Source organism: Equus przewalskii, chromosome X, assembly GCF_037783145.1.
Source record: "Equus przewalskii isolate Varuska chromosome X, EquPr2, whole genome shotgun sequence".
NCBI classification, from domain to species: Eukaryota; Metazoa; Chordata; class Mammalia; order Perissodactyla; family Equidae; genus Equus; species Equus przewalskii.
The window spans coordinates 63,113,420-63,135,324 of record NC_091863.1 but is presented as its reverse complement, the minus strand read 5'-3'; the positions used below and the strand labels follow the sequence as shown (position 1 = coordinate 63,135,324).

At 35.4% G+C, this 21,905-nt stretch overlaps 1 long non-coding RNA gene across 1 annotated transcript; it reads right to left on the bottom strand.

Annotated features, from left to right (window-relative positions):
- Positions 1 to 5,084: 5,084 nt before the first annotated feature.
- LOC139081047 (uncharacterized) lies at positions 5,085 to 12,340 on the bottom strand. The gene is made up of 2 exons (XR_011535995.1): positions 12,135 to 12,340; positions 5,085 to 6,783 (listed from the first exon to the last, which is right to left on the bottom strand). It is a non-coding gene; the product is annotated as an uncharacterized lncRNA (long non-coding RNA).
- Positions 12,341 to 21,905: the final 9,565 nt, after the last annotated feature.

Here is a 21,905-nt window from a genome sequence, read left to right as displayed (position 1 = left end):
ACATTATTACTCAGTACATGAGTGTATTGAAAGATAAAAATAACCAGTCAAGAATGCTCTATTCAACAAAGTTATCTTTCAGATATGGAAGAAAAATAAATGATTTCCCAAAAAAAAGCTGAAAGAGTTCACCACCACTAGACCTACCTTATAAAAAATGTTGAAAGTAGTTCTCCTATCTGAAACAAAAAGGCAAAGCTATACAAAACTTTGAGCAAGGTGATAAATAGACAGGAATCAGAGAATTCCAACTATATTTCAGAATAAGTTAGTAGACAATTATAAAAGTTAAAGGGAAGGGAAGCATTAAAAGTAACTATAATCACTGTAATTTGGTAAGGAACTCACAATATCAAAAAGGATAACTTATGACAATAAAAATATAGAAGTGGAAATGGGAAAGGATGGAAACTATACAGAAATGAAGATAAGATGCTATTATATAAGAAAAATTACTGTCTTTCAAATGAAGTCTTTTATACAAAGCTCATTGCAACTACAAAACAAAACTTCAGAGCAGAGTCAGGAAACATAAAAAAAGAGAAAACTGAGAAATACATCACAGAAAACCACCAAACTTAAATGGTAGACAGAAACACATGGGAAAAAATGAATGGAAATATACAGTAATCAGAAAACAAAAGATAACATTGCAGTATTAATTCTTCCAATATCAATAATCACCCTAAATAAAAATGGATTGAATTCTCCAATCAAAAGATACAGAATGGCTGGATGGATTGAAAAACAAGACCAAACAATATGCTGCTTCCAGAAGATCTATGTCAGCTCTAAAGTCAAACACAGGCTCAACATCAAGGGATGAAAGATGATACCCCAACCATTTAAATGTCAAGGAAAAGAAAGCAGATGTAGTTATACTTATATCAGACAAAATAGACTTCACGACAAAAATTATGAGACAACAAAAGACAGTATATAATGATAAAGGGGATAAGCACTTAAGAAGACATAACATTTGTTAACCTATATGCACCTAACATAGGAGCACAAAAATATATAAGGTAGTTATTAACAGACCTAAAAGGAGATATTAAAAGCAATGCAATAAAAGTATGAGGACCTTAATATTTCACTTATGCCATTGAATAGATCTTCCAGATAGAAAGTCAACAAGGAAACAGTGGCCATAAATGAAAAACTAGACCAGGTGGACTTAATAGATATATACTGAACATTCCATCCAAAAGAAGCAGAATACACATTCTTCTCAAATGCACATGGAATATTCTCAAGGAAAAATCACCTGTTGGAAAACACAACAACTCATAATCAATTTAAGAAGATTGAAATTATATCAAGCAACATTTCTGACCAGAGTGATATGAAACTTAAAATCAACTATAAGAAGAAAGCTTGAAAAGTCACAAATATGCTAAAAATAAACAACATGCTACTGAACAAGTATTGGATCAATGAAGAAATCAATCAAAAGTTCAAAATATACCTGGAGACAAATGAAAATGAAAACATAAAATACAAAAACTTATGGGATGCAGCAAAAGCAGTACTAAGAGGGAACTTTATAGCAATACAGGCCTATGTCAAGAAATGAGAAAAGTCTCAAATAAAAAACCTGACACTACACCTAAAGGAACTAGAAAAAGCAGAACAAATGAAGCCCAAAGTCAATAAAAGTAAAGAAATTGATGTAGAGATAAATGAAATAGAAACTAAAAAGACAACAGAAAGGATCAATGAAACTAAGACCTGGTTCTTTGAAAAGACAGACAAAATTGAAAACCTTTACCTAGGCTAACACTGAAAAAGATAAAAAAGAAAAGACAGAAAAGACGAACAAGAAAAGAAGACACAAAAGAAGGAAGACATATAAATAAAATCAGAAAGGAAAAAGGAGAAATTACAACAGATACCACAGAATTACAAACGGTTATAAAAGAATGCTATGAACAATTGTATGCCAGCAAACTGAATAACCTAGAAGAAAGGCCAAATATTTAGAATCACATAACTATCCAAAACTCAATCAAGAAGAGACAAGAATCTGAATAGACTAATCACCCATAAGGAGTTTGAAACAGTATTCAAAAACCTCCCAATAATTGAAAGTCTAGGACCAGATGGATTCCCTGCTGAACTCTACAAAACGTTTAAAGAATATTTAATATCCGTCTTTCTCAAACTCTTCCAAAATATTGAAGAAGAAGGAACACTTGATAAATCATTTTACCATGCCAAAATTAACCTGATACCAAAATTAGACAAAGACAACACAAAAAAAGAAATTTCCAAGCTAATATCACTGATAAATTATAGACACAAAAGTCTTCAACAAAATATTGGCAAACCAAATGCAAAAATAAAGTAAAAGGATCATACACCACAATCAAGGGGATTTATTCCAGGGATATAGGGTTGGTTCAACATCTGCAAATCACTGAATGTGAAGCATCACATTAACAAAATGAAGAATAAAAATCGCATGATCATCTCAATAGATGCAGAGAAAGCATTTGACAAGATACAGCATCCATTTTTTTTATAAAAACTCAAAATGGGTGTAGAAGGAAAATACTTCAACATAATAAAGGCCATATATGACAAACCCACAGGTAATATCATTCTTAATGGAGGAAAACATAAAACTATCCCTCGAAGAACAGGAACCAGAAAAAGATGCCCACTTTCACCAGTCTTATTTAACATAGTGTTGGAAGTCTTATCCAGAGCAACAAGGCAAAGAACAAATAAAAGATATCAAATTTGGAAAAGAAGAATTGAAACTGTCACCATTTGCAAATGACATGATTTTATATACTGAAACCCCTAAAGAATCCACTAAAAAACTTTCAGAAATAATAAAGGAAAGCAGTCAAGTCACAGGATAACAAATCAACAAACAAAAATCAGTTGCATTTCTATACACTATCAATGAACTAGCAGGAAATTAATAATACAATCCCATTTATAATTGCAACAAAAAGAGTAAAATATCTTGGAATAAACTTAACCAAAGAGGTGAAAGATCTGTACACCAAAAACTATAAAACATTGTTGAAAGAAATCAAAGAAGACACAAAGAAATGGAGATATTCAGTGCTCTTGGATTAGAAGAATTAACACAGAATATCCATACTTCCTAAAGCAATCTATAGATTCAGTACAATCCCTATGGAAGTTCCATCAACAATTTTCACAGAAATAGAACAAAAAATCCTAAAATTTAGATGGAACAACAAAAGAGCCCGAATAGCCAAAGGATTCCTGAGAAGAAGAAACAAAGCTGGAGGTATCACACTTCCTGATTTCAAAATATACTACAAAGCCATAGTAACTCAAACAGCATGGTACTGACACAAAAACAGACACACAGATCAATGAAATAGAAGAGAGAGCCCAGAAATAAACCCACACATTTATGGGCAGTTAGGGTTTGACAAGGGAACCAAGTGCATACAATGGATAAGGAGAGGCTCTTCAATAAATGTCTTGGGAAAACTGGACAGCCACATGCAAAAGAAGGAAAGTAGCCCATTATCTTACACCATGAACAAAAATCAACTCAAAATGTATTAAAGACTTGAATTTATGACCTGAAACCATTAAACTTCTAGGAGAAAACATAGACAGATGCTCTTTGACATCGACCTTAGCAGTATTATTTGCAAGTACCATGTCTGACCTGGCAAGAGAAAAAAAGAAAAAATAGACAACTGGGACCACGTCAAACTAAAAAGCTTCTGCACAGCAGAGGAAACCACCAACAAAATGAAAAGACAATTTAACAATTGGGAGAAGATATTTGCAAACCATATATCTGACAAGGGGTTAATATCCAAAATATACAAAGAACTCATAGGTCTAAACAACAAAAAAAACCAACAACCGAATTAAAATAGACAAAAGACCTGAACAGAGGTTTCTCCAAAGAAGATATACGAGTGGCTAACAGACACATGAAAAGATGTTCAACATCATCATCTATCAGGGAAATGCAAATCAAAACTACAATGAGATATCACCTCACTCCTGTCAGAATGGTGATAATTAACAAGAGAGGAAACAACAAATGTTAGAGAGGATGTGGAGAGAAGGGAACCCTTGTTCACTGCTGGTGGGAGCACAAACTAGTGCAGCCACTATGGAAAGCAGTATGGAGTATATCCAGCTATCCCACTGCTGGGTATTTATCCAAAGAACATGAAAACACGAATGCATAAAGATACCTGCACCCCTATGTCCATTGCAGCATTATTCACAATAGCCAAGACTTGGAAGCAACCTAGGTGCCCATCAAGGGACGAATGGATAAAGAAGATGTGGTGTATATATATACAATGGAATACTACTCAGCCATAAGAAATGATGAAATCTGGCCATTTGTGACAACATGGATGGAACTCGAGGTGTTATGCTGAGTGAAATAAGTCAGAGGGACAAAGTCAAATACCATATGATTCTCACTCATAAGCAGAAGATGAAAACAACGACAAACAAACACATAGCAACAGAGATTGTATTTGTGGTTACCAGAGGGGAAGGAAGGAAGGGAGAGAGCAAAAGGGGTGATTAGGCACACATATGTGGTGATGGATTATAATTTGTCTTTGGGTGGTGAACATGATGTAATCTGCATAGAATTCAAAATATATTATGATGTACATCTGAAAGTTATTTAATGTTATAATCCAATGTTACTGCAGTAAAACAAATAAATAAATGAACAACTTAAAAACATAGAAAAATGAAGAATCCCAGTTATGTTCCTCTAAGGTGAATGTTTCAGTTTCAATGGTCAGTTGAATTTCAGGAAAGCCTTTGAAAGAAAAATAATTTTATTTTCTTCATACGTTTGGAAAGAAGGCATTTGATTACTAATATAAAATCATATAAATTTAATTAAAAAATTAAACTGAGGACTAAAAGCACAATGATAGCTATTGATTCAAACACACTTCTCAACCAGTTTCCTCAACTATGTTCAATAGATCAAAAATGTCCCAAGTTGGGAGCTTGGCCTACTTCTGCTAACAGTTTTATATTGTCCTTCATTATTTTTAGTTCTTGTGTTATTTTTTCTGACTTATTAACATAACACCAACATTCTTTACCAAGTAGGGCACAGGTTCTCACCTGCTGAGTAGTGAGGAGATTTAGGGCTCTGTGGTTTTTTTTTTTTTTTAGGACTGCTTCTGCAAGGCTATCTATTCAGATTTGTTAATATTTAAAATCTTGGACAAAACCATTGAAAGTGGCTCACACAACTATAGATATTTGTGAACTGCTTTTTTAAGGTTTACTACTCAAACCCAAGGAAAAAAAATCTTTGGCAAAAGCATGTTCAAAACCCTTTCTATCTACTCTGGGGTAGTCATCCATCCAAATTTATAACCTTCCCACTTTCAACGTGTCCTTTTAAGGTGATAGGAGAAAGATTCCAGATTAGGCATTATATAGCTTATAATAGTAGAGGGAAGAGTTTTTCTAATTTTGCCATTAGAGGTGAGGCCAACAATCTCACAATATCCCTTCCAATTAAGGTAAAGTGTAGAATATATGTTTCTCCCACATAAAAGAAATACCCAACGTCTTTTAAGGATAACGCATAGTTGAGTCTCCTTGTCCAGATTTTTCTCCCTGGAATGAAAGAGGGGATATAACGACCAGAAATATAATCATTTATACAGAACACTTGGTAATCTGATTTACTAGCATTCTGGGAATGGTTATATGAGCACCACAAATTTCTATAGATCTGATATAACAAATGAGCTGATCCAGTATGTTAGATTTTGATGCAAGTCTGGAATATCTCTAGGGAAAAAGTAAGTTGAAGTTATTTTCCACCATTAACCATTTTTGGTCAATTTTCAATGAAGTACCATTAAGTGGGAGCACATCAGCTTCCCACTTTCCAGTGTTATGGTTTTCCTTGCCTCACCATAGAGAAACATTAATGGAGGAGACAGTATACTCTTCTGGATTCCAATGGGGAGTGAATTCATGTTCATCTGGGTCATGTAAAATAGCACAGTTACAAATATTTAATGAGAGATATCCTAGAGCTTTGCTATTCCTATCATTGTTTTTGAAATATAAATAAAGATTTTGAATATGAGTCCAGACCTGGGTTAGGAGTATCCCCTTATGAGTGGGTGTACCCGATGGAGAGCAATAATATTTGGTGCCAATCTTGTGGAAGGGGTGACACGCGTGGTTTCAAAGCTACCAAAGCAAAATCCTACATCTTTATGAGATAGGTTTTACCATCCTTCTAAAGATAGTTGCCAGGCCACCAATTCAGGTTCACCATGAGTATTATTTGCTGTGGCACAAACCCAACAACCAGTTTAGCAGGATCAGAGAGTGTTTGTAAGGTGGGTAGGAAATGATATGTTAAAGCTAAATAAATGATCGTAGGAAAATAAGAATTGAAGGCCTGAATGGCACGATTTAACTAAACATAGAATGAGAAGAGAAAAAGGAAAAATTAAACAGGCCTTGTCTGAATATCTTGGGTAAACTGATCACTTCAGATGTTGTCTACTTCCCCTCCTAGAAATTTTCAGTTTCGGGTCACCAGTTAGTGTCCAGGTCCATTCAGGTTTTTGGGCTTTCTTTTTGACACATGAATCCAGGAATCTATTCCTTGAAATTTGGCTGCACAGGAGTTAGTTAACAGCACCTAGTAGAGATTTTTCCAGCAAGATTGAAGAGTCTTTTTGGAGATGTATTTTCCAATAGGCAAAATCTCCAGGCCGTAAGGTATGATGTTCAATGCTTTTATCTCCCAGGAGCACTCTGTGGAAAGAGTGTTTTATCAGAGCATGATTATTTTCTATGGACTTGATGAGGCTTTTGTGAAATTGAAGTACATCCCTCTTTATTAGTTGTGAGTCAAAAGAAGTCAGGGCAAAGTGCATTGGTCATCCTGTAATTATTTCAAAAGGCAAAAGTTTATGTATCTCAAAGGGAGCAGATCTAATGTTTAGAAGAACCAATGGTAATGCTTTGGGCCAGGATATTTGGAGGGTTTCGACTAACTTAGCTAATTAAGTCTTAATAATTCCACTTGTATGTCAGACCAGTCCTGAAGACTGAGGATGATAAACACAATAAAAGTGTTGCAGAACTGGCCAGACAGCACAGACGTGTAAAAGTATTTGACCAATAAAGTGGGTTCTCTGATCATTATGAAGTTGAAGGGTGGTTATCCAAGTGGGAATAATCTTTTCTAATAAGATTTTAGCTACAGAAGAGTCAGTCGCCTGTCTATATGGGAAAGTTCTGTCCAATATGAAAATATGAAAACCATTACTAGAACATACTTATATCCATGAGATGAGAACAATTGTATGAAATCCATTTGCCAAACCTTGAATGGTCCTTTGGGTAAATCTGTCCAAGGGTGGTACAGATAAGCTTCCTTGTGTTAAATTTAGGACAGATGGAAAAAACAAGCTAAGTTTGAAGCCTTTATAATGTTTCCCAACCAATATTGATTCATTATTGTTATCATTTTATCAGTTGACCAATGATTTAAGTTATATATGGTAGTTAATAATGAAAATTTTAGATTTTATGGCAGGCCTGGTTTGTTACTGCATCTGAAACAGAATTTCTTGTCTTCATAATACCAATAACCTTTAGATCTACAATTTTGTTTTTCCTTTCCAAGGGCCAATTGTTGTATTTCCCTGATTAGTTCTCTTAGGTTATCACCAGGGGAAGCAGTTTTTTGGACCGTGACAGAAGTTTGGAGTATGGATCCCATAAAAGCAACATCTTTTGTAGAGAAATCAGTAAGGTGGGTTCCTTAGCTCCAGAGTGTCAAACTTAGAATGCCCTGAGATCTTAATAATAGCCAGAACTGCTGGCAGGAGTATAACATCTAAGAATATTGGACATAAAGACCATTTAAAACTTTATCTCCACTGGAAGTAAGGAAACCCTGCTGTTTCCACAGCATTCCAAAACTATGGGCTACTCAAAAAGCATATCAACTATCAGTGTAGATGTTTTCAGTTTTATCTTTCACTAGAATATATGCTCAAGGAATAGTGGGCTGAAGTGGCCAAAGATAAGGATGAAGCCTTAATGAATTCAAAAGGAGTTGATATTGGATATCCAGCACAATATTTACCATTTTCATACAAGAGCCATCAGTAAACCATGAGAAATAAACATTTGTCGAGGGAGTTTCCTGTAGGTCATCATGAGGAGTTTATAGGTGATTCATCAAAGTCAAACAGTCGGGGGTTGTTGTCCATGGAAGAGGAAAAAGGGTAGCAGGGTTGAGATTATCACAATGAATGAGAGTAAAATCAGGGGTGATTAGCGAGAGAATTTCATAAGGGGTAAGATGGCTTGCTGAAAGGTATTAGGTATGGTGTGAGTTCAAGAGAGCTTAGACAGCATGAGGTACAAAGATGGTCAAAGAGGATCCCATGACTATTTCTTGAGTGACCTTTGCCAGAAGGGAAGTCTCAATGATAGCCATAATGTATAGGAAGTAATCTAGAGCCGTGAGATCTAATTGTTGGCTGTAGTAAGCTAAAGGCTGTTGGTAGCTCCCATGTTTTGGGGTAAGTATCCTGATGGCATTTCCCTCTTTTTCACATACAAAAAGGGTAGTTGATAGTTCAGATATCCAAGGACAGGTGGATTTATTAATCTTCCCTTCAAAGTTTTAAAGGCCAAATAATCTTGATTTCCCCAGATAATGGGGTCAGATTAAGCAGTTTTTAGTAAGATAAATAAGGTCTGGGTCATTAAGGAGAAGTTTGGAATCCAATTGTAACAATAACCAGGTAGCCCAAGAGGATCCTGTAATTGTCATTTGGTTTTAGGTTTTGAGAAGCTCAAGAAGCCATGAAACCTATCAGGACCTAGGTGTAATTCTGGTTCTGAGACTAAATATCCTACATATTGGACTTGAGTTTGAGAAAATTCTAATTTTTTCTTTGAGATCTCGTGTCCCTTTAGCAGCTAACTGTTTTAATAGGTGACTGCTGTCTTCTTGTGAGGAGACTTGGGTAGGTGGGCAGAGAAGTAAATCATGTACATATTGTAGTAAGGTGAAGCCTCCAGAAAATTTTATATCATCTAGGTCGTGTTTTAAAATTTGTGAGAAAAAAGAAGGACTTTCAGTAAAACCCTGGGACAATTACTATCCAGTTATATTGTTGTTCTTTCCAGGAAAAGATAAAAATATGTTGGCCAGCCTTATCAACTAAAATGCTAAAGAATGCCCTGCACAGATCAATCACAGTGAATGATTTGTTTTGGTAGGAATGGGTGTTAATAATGTATGGGGATTAGGAACAACAGGATGGAGGGGAATAACAATGCTATTTATTGCTTGAAGATCTTGGAAAAATCTCAATCCTTGACCATTAGATTTTCTTATGGGTAAAAAAAGGATATTACAAGGATTGGCACAAGGGGTAATAAGTCTCTGTGCTTTAAAGTCTTCTATGATATGTCGTAAGCCCTGTAAATCTTCTTTGTCTATATGCATTGATTAATTCTGGGCAGAGGTTTTGAGGGATCGATTTGAATCTTAATGGGGGAGGTACTATGAATTCTGCCTGTGTCCATGGGAGATTTTGCCCATAGAGTAGGAGACACTGAATCTAATAGTGAGGATGAATCTGAAGTTTGATCTTCCCTGGTTTGTAAAGTATATGTGAAAGAAAAAGATTTTAGATTTTCTTCAGGATTAGATTCAAGGGATTTAAATTCAGAAGATCTGAACTCAAGTTATCTTTCCCTTTCAAGACAAAGAAATAGCAGCATAATATTTTTCTTGTCTTAATAAGTGGACAGGAGCTCATTCACTGAGGAGAAATAGATGTTTATCTTAAAAGGTCCCAAGCAAAAGGGTATATGTTTAGAAATAGGGACACATTGAGATCTATTTCAACTCCTATGATTTAAATAAATGTATTGCTCCAAGGAAAGGACTGTTTAATTGCAGTAAGGTTGATCACCAATAGAATAGCTCTTGTGTCAATTAATATTGTAAGGGATTTGTCCCCTGTCTGGAGAGTAGTTCCTCCAGCTTATTTAATGGTAGAATGGGAAAAATTCTCTGTGTATCCTAAGAACCACATCATTGGGATGAGTTTGACTCTTGGCTCCTGGAAAGCTGTAATTCTCCAGACATTTTTTCATTTCTAGCAGTCCTTTTTCCAATAGCCAGGTTTTTTACAATGATGACAAAGTCCAGTAGAGTGAGTTTGCTTGGGAGATTTCATCTGTTGAAGTTGCAGATTTAAAATTTTAGTTGCTCTTCTTTTGGAATCATCCTCTAGGGTGCAAGCTAACCGATTAGCTAGATCAGCAAGATCAGGGGTGGACATTATTTCCTATTCTATGTGGGTTCTCTTGACTAATAGAGATAGATCTCTGTTTAAAACATTTATAAACATTAAATTAAAGACCACCCTGGTGGATTCAACATTTATAGGGAGACCAGAGTTTTAGAAAAAAAACAATTTGGAGTCTACTCTAGTAATCATGAACAGATTTGACAAGCTTTGGGGTGCAAGATTTGGCAAGCTTTGGGGTGCAAGCTTAAATTTAGTTTCAGTCGTCTGGTTTAGGGAAGGCCCTTGGGGTGGTAAAATGGAGCCTTTTGTCTATGGCATGAGCTTGATCATATAAAAGAGCTGGTGGTTGACTTACTTGGAATTCTAAAGATTGTTTGTGGCTTTATCAATTAGCAATTTTCATTCAATATTGGACTTGACCTTCTTCACCAAGCATGTGGGCTAACTGATAAAGATCAGAGAAGCCAGGTTGATAAGTTTTAATTACAATATTGAATTCTTCAGGGGCACAGCAGTTAAGAGTGCATGTTCTGCTTCAGTGGCCCAGGGTTCACTGGTTCGGATCCCACGTGCAGACATGGCACTGCTTAGCAAGTCATGCTGTGGTAGGCATCCCACACATAAAATAGAGGAAGATGAGCATGGATGTTAGCTCAGGGCCAGTCTTCCTCAGCAGAAAGAGGAAGATTGGCAGCAGATGTTAGCTCAGAGCTAATCTTCCTCAAAAAATTAAAATAAAATAAAAATGAATTCTTCAGCAAATCTATGAGGATCCTCAGTTACCTTCATAAAATCTTTTACTGTAGCTATAAGTTCAGGTTTGGTCAATGGGATGTATAAAATTAACGGTTTAGCAGAATCTCAGAAGTCCTAATTTTAAAAAGGAGAATTTTAACAAGTTCAATTGGTAAAGTTTCAGCTCTAGAAAAGATGTGTTCAGATTAAAAACAAGGTTAAAAGAGGGCAAAGGTGGACATAGAGAAGGTAGAGCATAGAGTTAGGGGAAACTTTGGTTAGTGCTGCTGAGGAAGAGGCTTCGATGCTTTTATATCTCCTTTCAGTTGCTTATTTGCTTCAGTCAATTTAGAAATGGTATTTTGTAAAGAAGCAATTTTAAAATACTAAATACATTGAGAAGCTCTAGGTCCCAATTCAAATAGTTATTCTACTCAGAATAGTTCTATTTAGTTCTATTGTCGTGGTCTTCTAATTTAATCTGGAGAAAATAAGTTTGGGGAGATCACAAATTTCCCATAATGACCACTGAAGTTCTAAATTATCTTTAGTGGCAAATTCACATGAGGAGAGACCATAAATTTTGAACATAAAACCAGCTGGGGTCCCTGAAGGAGGGCCACCCTTAGAGCATTTACATGGCTGAGATTCCATATATCAGAGGTTTTCTAGAGAGCAAAAGAAAAAATCCTAAATAACCTGATGGTTGTCCTTTCAGGGTTTGGGAGTTGTGTTTTGTTTTACAGTGTGAATTTCACAGGACACCTTTTGTTCCTGGCAGACAGCCTTTGCCCTACTTATCTGACCCATGATCAGGTGTTCCTAGTTACACAAAAATCAGCTTTCAGTTGGCAGGTGGCCTAATGTCAAATTGCCCTGTCCACAACCAACTTATCCTCTCACAGGAGTCTTTTGTTACTGGAGACCAAAGTCTCTCACAAGGAGAGGGCAAGTATTCTAGTGATATTTATTTTCTCAACCTGTGCCCATTGATATTACTTTTAATTTTTGCTCTCAAGAATTCCAAAGGAATTTTACCAAAATTCTAGTGCTCTTCCTATAAGAAAACAAATGAGTACTCACCAAAAAGGATAATGTCTTTAAACAAATCCCAAACAAATTTGAAGAGCTCAACCAAAGTGAGGGATCTTGGAATCTGAGAGGAGACTTGCCAAACCAAAAGTAGATGGAGACTCACAGAAGCGATGAGTGCAAGCGTCTTAGGCAGGTACCTCCCTTGATTCTGAGGGTTGTTGTCCTTCAGGAGTTTCCCTCTTCAGATCCCACTTCTGACACCAAGGAATATCAACATAAATAAAAAGGTGAAGTGAGGCAAGTTTAAAATTGCCAAACAGATGAGTTTATTCAGGAATAGCAGTGGAATTGCAATTTGGGACACACAAACTTAGCAAGCAACAGGCAAATCCATTGTGATTTTTGGTGTAGGCTGTATTTATGGGCAGAGAATGTAAAGAGGGGAGAGTTTAGTTAGATTCTGTTAATATCAATAACAAACAGAGGCCAGCTTTGAAAATTCCCTGAGCAGACAAATAGTCTAGTCATAGAAACAAAGCTCAAGTCAGCTTATTTTGTGAGACCAACTTGACCTGTGTCATTTTTTTTTTTTTGAGGAAGATTAGCCCTGAGCCAACATCTGCTGCCAATCCTCCTCTTTTTGCTAAAGAAGACTGGCTCTGAGCTAACATTTGTGCCCATCTTCCTCTACTTTATTTGTGGGACGCCTGCCACAGCATGGCTTGACAAGTGGTGTGTAGGTCCCCATCCAGGATCAGAAACAGCGAATCCCGGGCTGCTGAAGCAGAATGTGCAAACTCAACCATTGTGCCACTGGGCTGGCCCTGACCTGGGTCATTTTTTGTTCATGTGTCTGGAAACCATAAGGAAAATTTTCCAACGTTGATGTGAGGCAACCCCTGACCAACTCTCTTATCATTTAAAAAAATTTCAATATTAGCAGTTTTTCTGTAAGTAAGGCATATTTGGGAAATTAGCCTTTCAGTCCCTATGTCTTGTTTTCCTGAGGACAAATGCATGAGATTTTCTATTTTATATCTTGCTATTCTATTTTAGATTAAAATTATTTCACAATAGAGAGCTCAGAAATAAATCCAAACATAGATGATCATCTAATATTTGACAAGGGAACCAAGAATATTCAATGGGAAAGGGATAATCCCTTTAATAAACAATACTGGAAAAACTGCATAACCAATGTAGAAAATATGAAATTAAACTCTTATTTTACACCACTCACAGAAATTAACTTGAAATATAAGACTTAAATCTAAGATCCAAAACTATAAAACTAGGAGAAAACATAGGAAAAAAACTCCTTGACGTTGCTTTTGGCAATGATATTTTTGTGTATGATACAAATAGCACAGCCAAGAAAAGCAAAAATAAACAGGTGGGACTACATCAAAAGAAAAAAGCTTCTGCACTGAAAAGAAACTATCAACAAATTGAAAAGTCAATCTACAAAATGGAAGAAAATATTTAAACAATTATCTAATGAGTCAATATTCAAAGTGTATAAGGAACTCATGCAATTCAATAGCAAAAAATAATCCCAAATAGTCTGATTAAAAAATGAGCAGAGCGGGGCCGGCCCGGTGGCGCAGCGGTTAAGTTCGCACGTTCCGCTTCTCGGCGGCCCGGGGTTCGCTGCTTCGGATCCCGGGTGCGGACATGGCACTGCTTGGCAGCCATGCTGTGGTAGGCGTCCCACGTATAAGCTAGAGGAAGATGGGCACGGATGTTGGCTCAGAGCCAGGCTTCCTCGGCAAAAAGAGGAGGACTGGCAGTAGTTAGCTGAGGGCTAATCTTCCTCCAAAAACAAAAAAGAAAAAAAATGAGCAGAGGACCTGAATAGACATTTTTCCAGAGAAGACATGCAAATGGCCAACAGTTACATGAAGAGATGTTAAACACCACTAATCATGGAATTGCAAATCAAAACCACAATGAGATAACACCTCACAACTGTTAGGATGTCTATTATAGAAAAAACAATGATAGCAAGTGTTAGCAAGGATATAGAGAAATTGAAAAGCTTTTGCATTTTTGGGGGGAATGTAAAATGGTGCAGCCACTATGGAAAATAGTATGGAGGTTACTCAAAAAATTAAAATTAGAACTACTATATGATCCAGCAATCCCACTTCTGGCGACATATCAGAAGGAAATGAAATCACTATCTCGAAGAGATATCTGTACCTCTATGTTTATTGCAACATTATTCACAACGGACAAGACATGGAAACAACCTAAGTATCCATCAATTGATGAATGGATAAAATATAAATATAAATATATATATATATGATGTATAATGTAATATTATTGATATATAATAAAAGAAGTAAATTCTGCCATTTGCAACAACATAGATGGATCTTGATGGCATTATACTAAGTGAAATAAGTCAGACAGAGAAAGATAAATTGTGCATTATATCACTTATATGAGCAATCTCAAAAAGAACTCATACAGAAGGTAGAATGATGGTTGCCAGGGACTAAGGGGTGGTGGAAATAGGGAGATGTTGGTCAAAGTGTATAAACTTCCAGCTATAAAATAAGTTCTGGTGATCTAATGTACAGTGTGTTGACTATAGTTTACATTTTTTGTATTATATGCTTGAAAGTTACTAATAAAGTAGATCTTAAATGCTATCAACACAAAAAGAAGGTAATTACATGTGGTTATGGAGATGGTAACTAACCTATTATAGTCATTATTTTGCAATATACACATGTATCAAATCATCATTTTGTACACCTTAAACTTACATATGCTATATAAATCAATTATATCTCAATAAAGCTGGGTAAAATAATTGTGTAAGAATAATATAATTCTTGATTTTAAAGCATATCTTATTCATAGAAAAGTTAAAGTTATGAATCTCCAGAGACATTTTGGGTATGTTTTCCTTAAGATTGACATTCTTTCAAACAAAATATAGTCTTGGGAAAAACCAAGTAGAAAGAGCTACTGTATCCACTGGAAAACCCACTAACTGTGTTATGGAATTTTTTCTAGAAGCTACTTGGTTGCTTCTGACCAAATTTGAGAAAGAACAACATGATAAGTTTAATTTTTGGAATTATTAATCTTAATGTATTTAGTCAGGATGGCACTTGTGAAAATGAAGATCCTGGAGGTGAATTAAAGTTTGGAAACTATTATTAACAATCAAGAATTGAGGTGAAAAAAAATATACATGTTTTCATTTTCTCAATTTTATTTAAATGTTTATCAATATATTACATAAAAGCTCATTTTGCTCATGCCTTTCTCTTACTAGATTGTGAGCCCTTAGGAGAGAAGTATTGTGTCTTTTCACCCTTGCAGTCAATATTACTTGAAAGAATGAGTATGTAATAACACTTTTTGCCTCTTCTATCCTTATTTTGAGTGAGAAAATTGCTAGAGGACTTATACACCTCTCTTCATGGAATGGAAAGAACAGCACAAGAAATCCGCAAAGGCTATTTCTCCAAGTTAGACAAATACAAATTCAAATTCATTTAGTCAGTATCTCAATATCCCAATTATGAAATACTTTATAGAGGCATAGGAGCAATTATTTTTGATAAGTATTAGAGGCAATCTGCATGAAATCAAAGGTCACATCTCAATTTATTCCCTCAAACCAAAACCCTTAAATAAATGCTCTACATTTATCTTATCTATTCAGTAAAGCAAAAGAAGTTTCTCCTTCAATATGCGATACATATCTGATTCATCACCAAAAATTTAATTTTTTCAATATTTGTTTATCTAGAGTCTAATTATGCTTCCACCTCAATAGAGATCACAAAGTAAGTCTACTATTATCACAAATTCTTTTTGCAAAGAAACTTTACAATGTTCATGTAATTGTGAGGCACTTTGATGAATTTAAATAGTAAGAATTAGCAACTTTTGACCAAATTTAAGTGTGTTTTTCCATAACCACTGTATATATTATCTCATAGTTTAACATGATCTGAAGCAGAACATAAAGTAAAATTTAAAGAGTTTTATTGATATCTGACAAAGAAATTTAAAAATTACTTTTTGAATGTCAATGCACGATTTAATAGTTAGAAATCAGGCAGAATAATAATTTGAAATAGCAACTATTTCCCCCCATAATATGATCTTGTACACTTTGCTTCATCTTTCATCTATTCAGCTAGAATCTTATTTAATTGCCAAATAATGGGATAGCAGCATAACAGAACAAACGAACAATTTTTTGTCTTATTATTTTCAAAATCTTCAGTGGGAAAACTGAAAGAATTCAGAATTTTGAGACTTCCTGTGGATTAATAAGACCCTAACTGCCTGATTTCAAGCTACTTAAAGGTCCCGCTGAAAGAGAGAGAGAGCCAAATGAAAGAAAAAAAAAGCATAGACATTGAAAGTCCCTGAGAAAGGGGATTTATATGTCATGACATGATACATGCCCTAGATAAACCCTGTTAGGGATGCTGGTGGTAGTATTGATAACACATTACTCTGATAAATTTAGGAAATCTAAAAACAGAGAAGACCAATTCTTCTATTTCTGGGTGAAGCCTCAGGGAGGTTTTAAACCCTCAGAGAAAAATTGTCTGTAGGTTATATCTAGGCAGAAAGGATTGTAAACAAGATTCATAGAGTTTGCCATTGCCCAACAGGGCAAACTAATAGCAGAATGTTACACACACACACACACACACACACACACACACCTGTTGATTATGGGAAAGGCTAAAAGAGAACCAGACCCAAGGATGTATTGTTTCATGTAATCGCAGCCAACGATTCAATCCCAGAATTTAGATGCAAACCTTGGGAAATAAAAGAGACTGCAAATTGACTAAGATATCATTTCTACTGTTAAGAAGAGCTATTCAAAACGTTAAAAGTAAAGCCAAAAGATAAGTTTGTGCTCTTTCAATAACATACTTGACCAGTGCTACTCAAAGTGCAGGTCTATAATAAAATAAGGATCTTCACTAGAATGCAAACTTGCATATTGTTCCTTCACTGAGAGTCTTGCTAAAAAATAAAACGCCAGCCCAACTAAATAATGTGCTTAGTAGCATAATTAATTTACATACTGGCAAAAGCTTCTCATTCTCTTGCAGACAGTAACAAACAGTTCATGGATTCGCAGCTAATTCACATACCACACTTCATGCAGTGCTGTACTAGATCACTGTCTAACAACTTAGCCAAAGGACTTCTGTTAATTCTTAAGGCCTGCAACTTTGTTCGACTTACTCTGGCCTATTGAGTAAAGCCTAGATTGTAAAGTTAACTTATAGAAGATTGATATTTGGAAGTTACGTTTTGTGGTAGAAATGAAATTTATTTCTGTACAACCTTTTTTTTTTTAAATCCGCAGTGCTTTGTTACGTCACCATCATGGTGGCATAAGTCATTCTTCTTTTCTCTCCCCCTTTTTAAACAATTAATTAGACATCCATAACTGGAAAAAACTACCTGTGCACCTTAAAATAAGGGACCTGGGAAGATTCTTTCCCATCTGTGCATCCAAAAATAAACAAACAAGACCTTGTTAAGGGCTGAAGATTCAAGAGAGTTGGTCAACCTGCCCTACCCTAACTCACTGGGATCAGAGGAAATAACCTGGCTACTGTAAACCTGGGCAGATACCCACAGGTGTGATAAAATTTGCAGAAGTCTAGCCTCACTGAAGGGAGATTCCAGCATGCCCTTAGAGCAAGGTATACGTGAATCTGGACACAGAGGAGAGGGACTCACTAGAGCTATCACCCCCCCCAGGGAAACACTGTAAGGGGTTAAATTGTTTGGCGGCAGCAGCAGCAACCTCTCCCACAGAGAAGGTGGAAAGCAAAAGTAGTGAGTGACTGCGAGGTTAATCCAGTTGTGTGGATTGCTTCTAAATAAATTTGTTTCTCTCCAGAAGCACCCAGATTTCTGTAAAGGGACCTCCATGACTGGGGGAAAGGAGGGGAAAAGTAAGGAAGCAGATAAGAATATCAAACGGTATTAAAGGAATGTTGTTCCTGTTATCTACTTCAGGACTTCAGGAAGAAATCTGCCCATAAGCCTCTAGGAGTACCTCACATGAGGATGAGCATCTCCCCACCAGGCTTTTGGGTACCTCCAAAGCCCCAAGGGCTAAACCCACACATTCCCCTACTCTATTGCTGGCTCCTTGTGCATGCTCCTGAGTCCATCTGAAAAATTGAGCTCCAGTAGACACAGAGAGTACTCAGATAGTAGGCCAAGGTCAGTGGGCAAAGGAAAAATCAAAAATTTGAACAATAGTGCCATATTCTGAAATACAAAAGCAAAATTTCTAATAGTGAGCCATTGAATTGTAAGAACCAAAGAACACATAAAATCTTACTTAAAGAGGTATATGATACTTCAAATGTGAAAGCAGAAGTGCATACATAAAAACACTATGAAAAATCAAGGAACTATGGTATCGTATAAAGAAATTCTTAGCAACCAAACTCAAATGCATGGATATTACAATCCAATTGATAAAGAATTCAAAACAGCTGTTAATAAGAAATTCAATGAGCCACAAGAAAACTGAGAAAGGCAATTGAATGAACTCAGGAACAAAATTAATGAAAAGAAGGAGTTCTTCATAAAAGAGATTGAAATTTTAAAAAAGAGCCAAACATAAATTCTGGAGCTGAAGAATTCAATGATTGAGATAAAGAATGCAATAGAGAGCATCTGTAGCATGGTAAATCAGATGGAAGAAATAATAAATGACTTAGAGCATAGAAATATAAAAATAATACAATTAAAAGAGGAGAGAGAACTAAGATTTTAAAAGAGTGAAAAAACCCTACGAGATTTGCTGAATTTGATCAGAAAGGAAAATATAAGAATAACTGGTGTACCAGAAGGAGAAGAGAAAGAGAATGAGGCAGAGAGTTTATTTAAAGAAATAATTGCCAAGAACTTCCCCAACTAGTGGGAAGACTTGGACATACAAAGCTATGAAGCTGATACAACATTTTTTAATCTCAATGCAAAAATACCTTCTCCAAAACACATTATAAGAAAATTGTCAAAAACCAATGATAAAGAAAGAATCTTATAGGCATCCAGGGAAGAAAGAAAAAGAAAAAATCAGTAACTAACACAGGAACCCCCATTTGACTATCAGCAGATTTCTCAGCAGAAACTCTACAGTCCATAAGAGAGTGGAATGACATATTCAAAATGTTGAAAGATAAAAATTACCAAGAATACTTTATTTGTAAAAGTTATCCTTCAAATATGAAGGATAAATAAAGGCTTTCCCAGACAAATAAAAGCTACAGGAGTTCACCATAATTTGATATGCCTTGAAAAAAATGCTGAAAAGTTTTTCAATCTGAAATGAAAAGATACTAACTAGTGACATGAAAACACATAAAAGTACACAACACTCTGGTAAAGGTGAAAAATAGTCAGAATTAAAACACTATATTTCTATATTAGAATGGTGTGTTAGCTTACCTATAGTATAAATGTTAAAGGAAATGAGTACTAAAAATAACTATAGTTACTATAATTTATTAATGAGTATGTTTCATAAAAAGAGGTAAATGGTGACATCACAAATACAAAACAGGAGGAGTAAAAGAGTAGAGTCTTTATAGGTGAACAAGGAAACTTTCTATGAGTACAAAATGGGCTGTTTCATCTATGGGATGTTTTATGTAAGCCTCATGGTTACCACAAAGTAAAAATATAAAGTAGATTCACAAAATAGAAAAAAAAGAGGATTCAGAGCATACCACTTTGGAAAACCATCTCTTTACAAAGGTAGGCAGAAACAGGGAAAAAGAAACAATAAAGATGCAAAACAACCAGAAGGCAAACAAGAAGATGGCAGTAGTAAATCCTTATACAACAATAATTACTCTATACGGAAATGAAGTCAATTCACCAATCTAAAGGCACAGACTGGCTGGATGGATTAAAAAAAACAAGGCCCCACTATATGCTGCCTGCAGAAGACTCATTTTAGCTCTAAAGAAACACAGGCTCACAGTTAAGGGATAGAAGAAGATATTCCATGCAAGTGGAACCAAAAGAAAGTGAGCATAGCCATACTTACATAGACAAAATAGACTTTAAGCCAAAAATGACAACAAGAGACAAAGTCATTATATAATGATAAAGGGATCAATATGTCAAGAAGATATAACAATCATACATAGATATGTACCCAATATTGGATCACCTAAGCATATTAAGCAATAACTAACAGATATGAGGGGAGCAATAGAAAACCATACAATAATAGTAGAAGACTTCAATAACCCACTTTCATCAATGGCTAGACCATCCAGACAGAAAATCAACAAGAAAACAATGGAATTGAACCATACTTTAGATCAAATGGACTTAACAGACATATAGAACACTCCATCTAACAGCAGCAAAATCCACATTCTCTTCAAGTGCACACAGAATATTCTCCAGAATAGTTCATATGATAGGACACAAAACAAATCGTAGCAAGTTTAAGAAGATTAAATCATACCAACTATCTATTCTGACCATAAAGGTATGAAATCAGAAATCAAAAAGAGACAACTGCATAACCTAACGCATTAGCTAACAGAGAAGGAATGGATAATTTTTTAGAAACACTCAACCAACCAGTACTGAATCAGGAAGAAATAGAAAATCTGTACAGACCAATAATGAATAAAGAGGTCAAAACAGTAATCAAAAACCTGCCAACAGAGAAAACCCCAGAACCAGACAGCTTCACTGGGAAATTCTCCTGAACACTAGAGGATGAATTAACACCAATATTTCTCAAATTCTTCCAAAAAATTGGGGAGGGGGAAGACTTCCAAAGTTATTTTATGAGGACAGCATGACTCTGATAACAAAGCCACATAATAACACTACAGTAAAAAAAAAAAGACCAATATTTCTGATGAATATAGACGTAAAAATTATCAACAAAATATTAGCAAACCAAATTCAACAGCACATTAAAAGGATTATGCACCATGATAAAGGGGGATTAATTGTTAGGATGCAAGGGTGGTTCAATATATGCAAACCAATAAATGTAATATATCACATTAATAGAATGAAAGATAAAAATCACCCGATTATTGCAATAGATGAAGAAAAAGTATTTGACAATACAACAACCTTTCAAGATAAAAATCCTCAGCAGATTGAGTAGAGAAGATTCATACCTCAGCATAATAAACACCATATTTGACAAATACACAGCTAGCATTAAACTCAGTGGCGAAAAATTGAAATCTTTTCTTTTAAGATCAGAAATAAGAAAAGGTTGCCCACTCTCACCACTCTTATTCAGTTTAGTACTAGAAGTCTTAGGAAGTAACTAAGCATGACAAAGAAATAAAAGACATCCAATGGGAAAGAAAAAAAATGAAAATTGCCATTATTTGCAGATGATAGAATTTTGTATATAGAAAGTTCCAAAGAGGGGCTGGCCCCGTGGCTGAGCGGTTAAGTTCGCGCACTCCGCTGCAGGCGGCCCAGTGTTTCGTTGGTTCGAATCCTGGGCGCGGACATGACACTGCTCATCAAACCACGCTGAGGCAGCGTCCCACATGCCACAACTAGAAGGACCCACAACAAAGAATATATACAACTATGTACCGGGGGGCTTTGGGGAGAAAAAGGAAAAAATAAAATCTTTAAAAAAAAAAAAAAAAAAAAAAAGAAAGTTCCAAAGAATCATCCAAAAAGAAAAAAAACTGTTGGAACTAATCAACACATTCAGTAAAGCTATGGGATATAAAGTCAACTTACACAAATAAGTTGTATTTCTATAGTAATAAACATTCAAACAAGAAA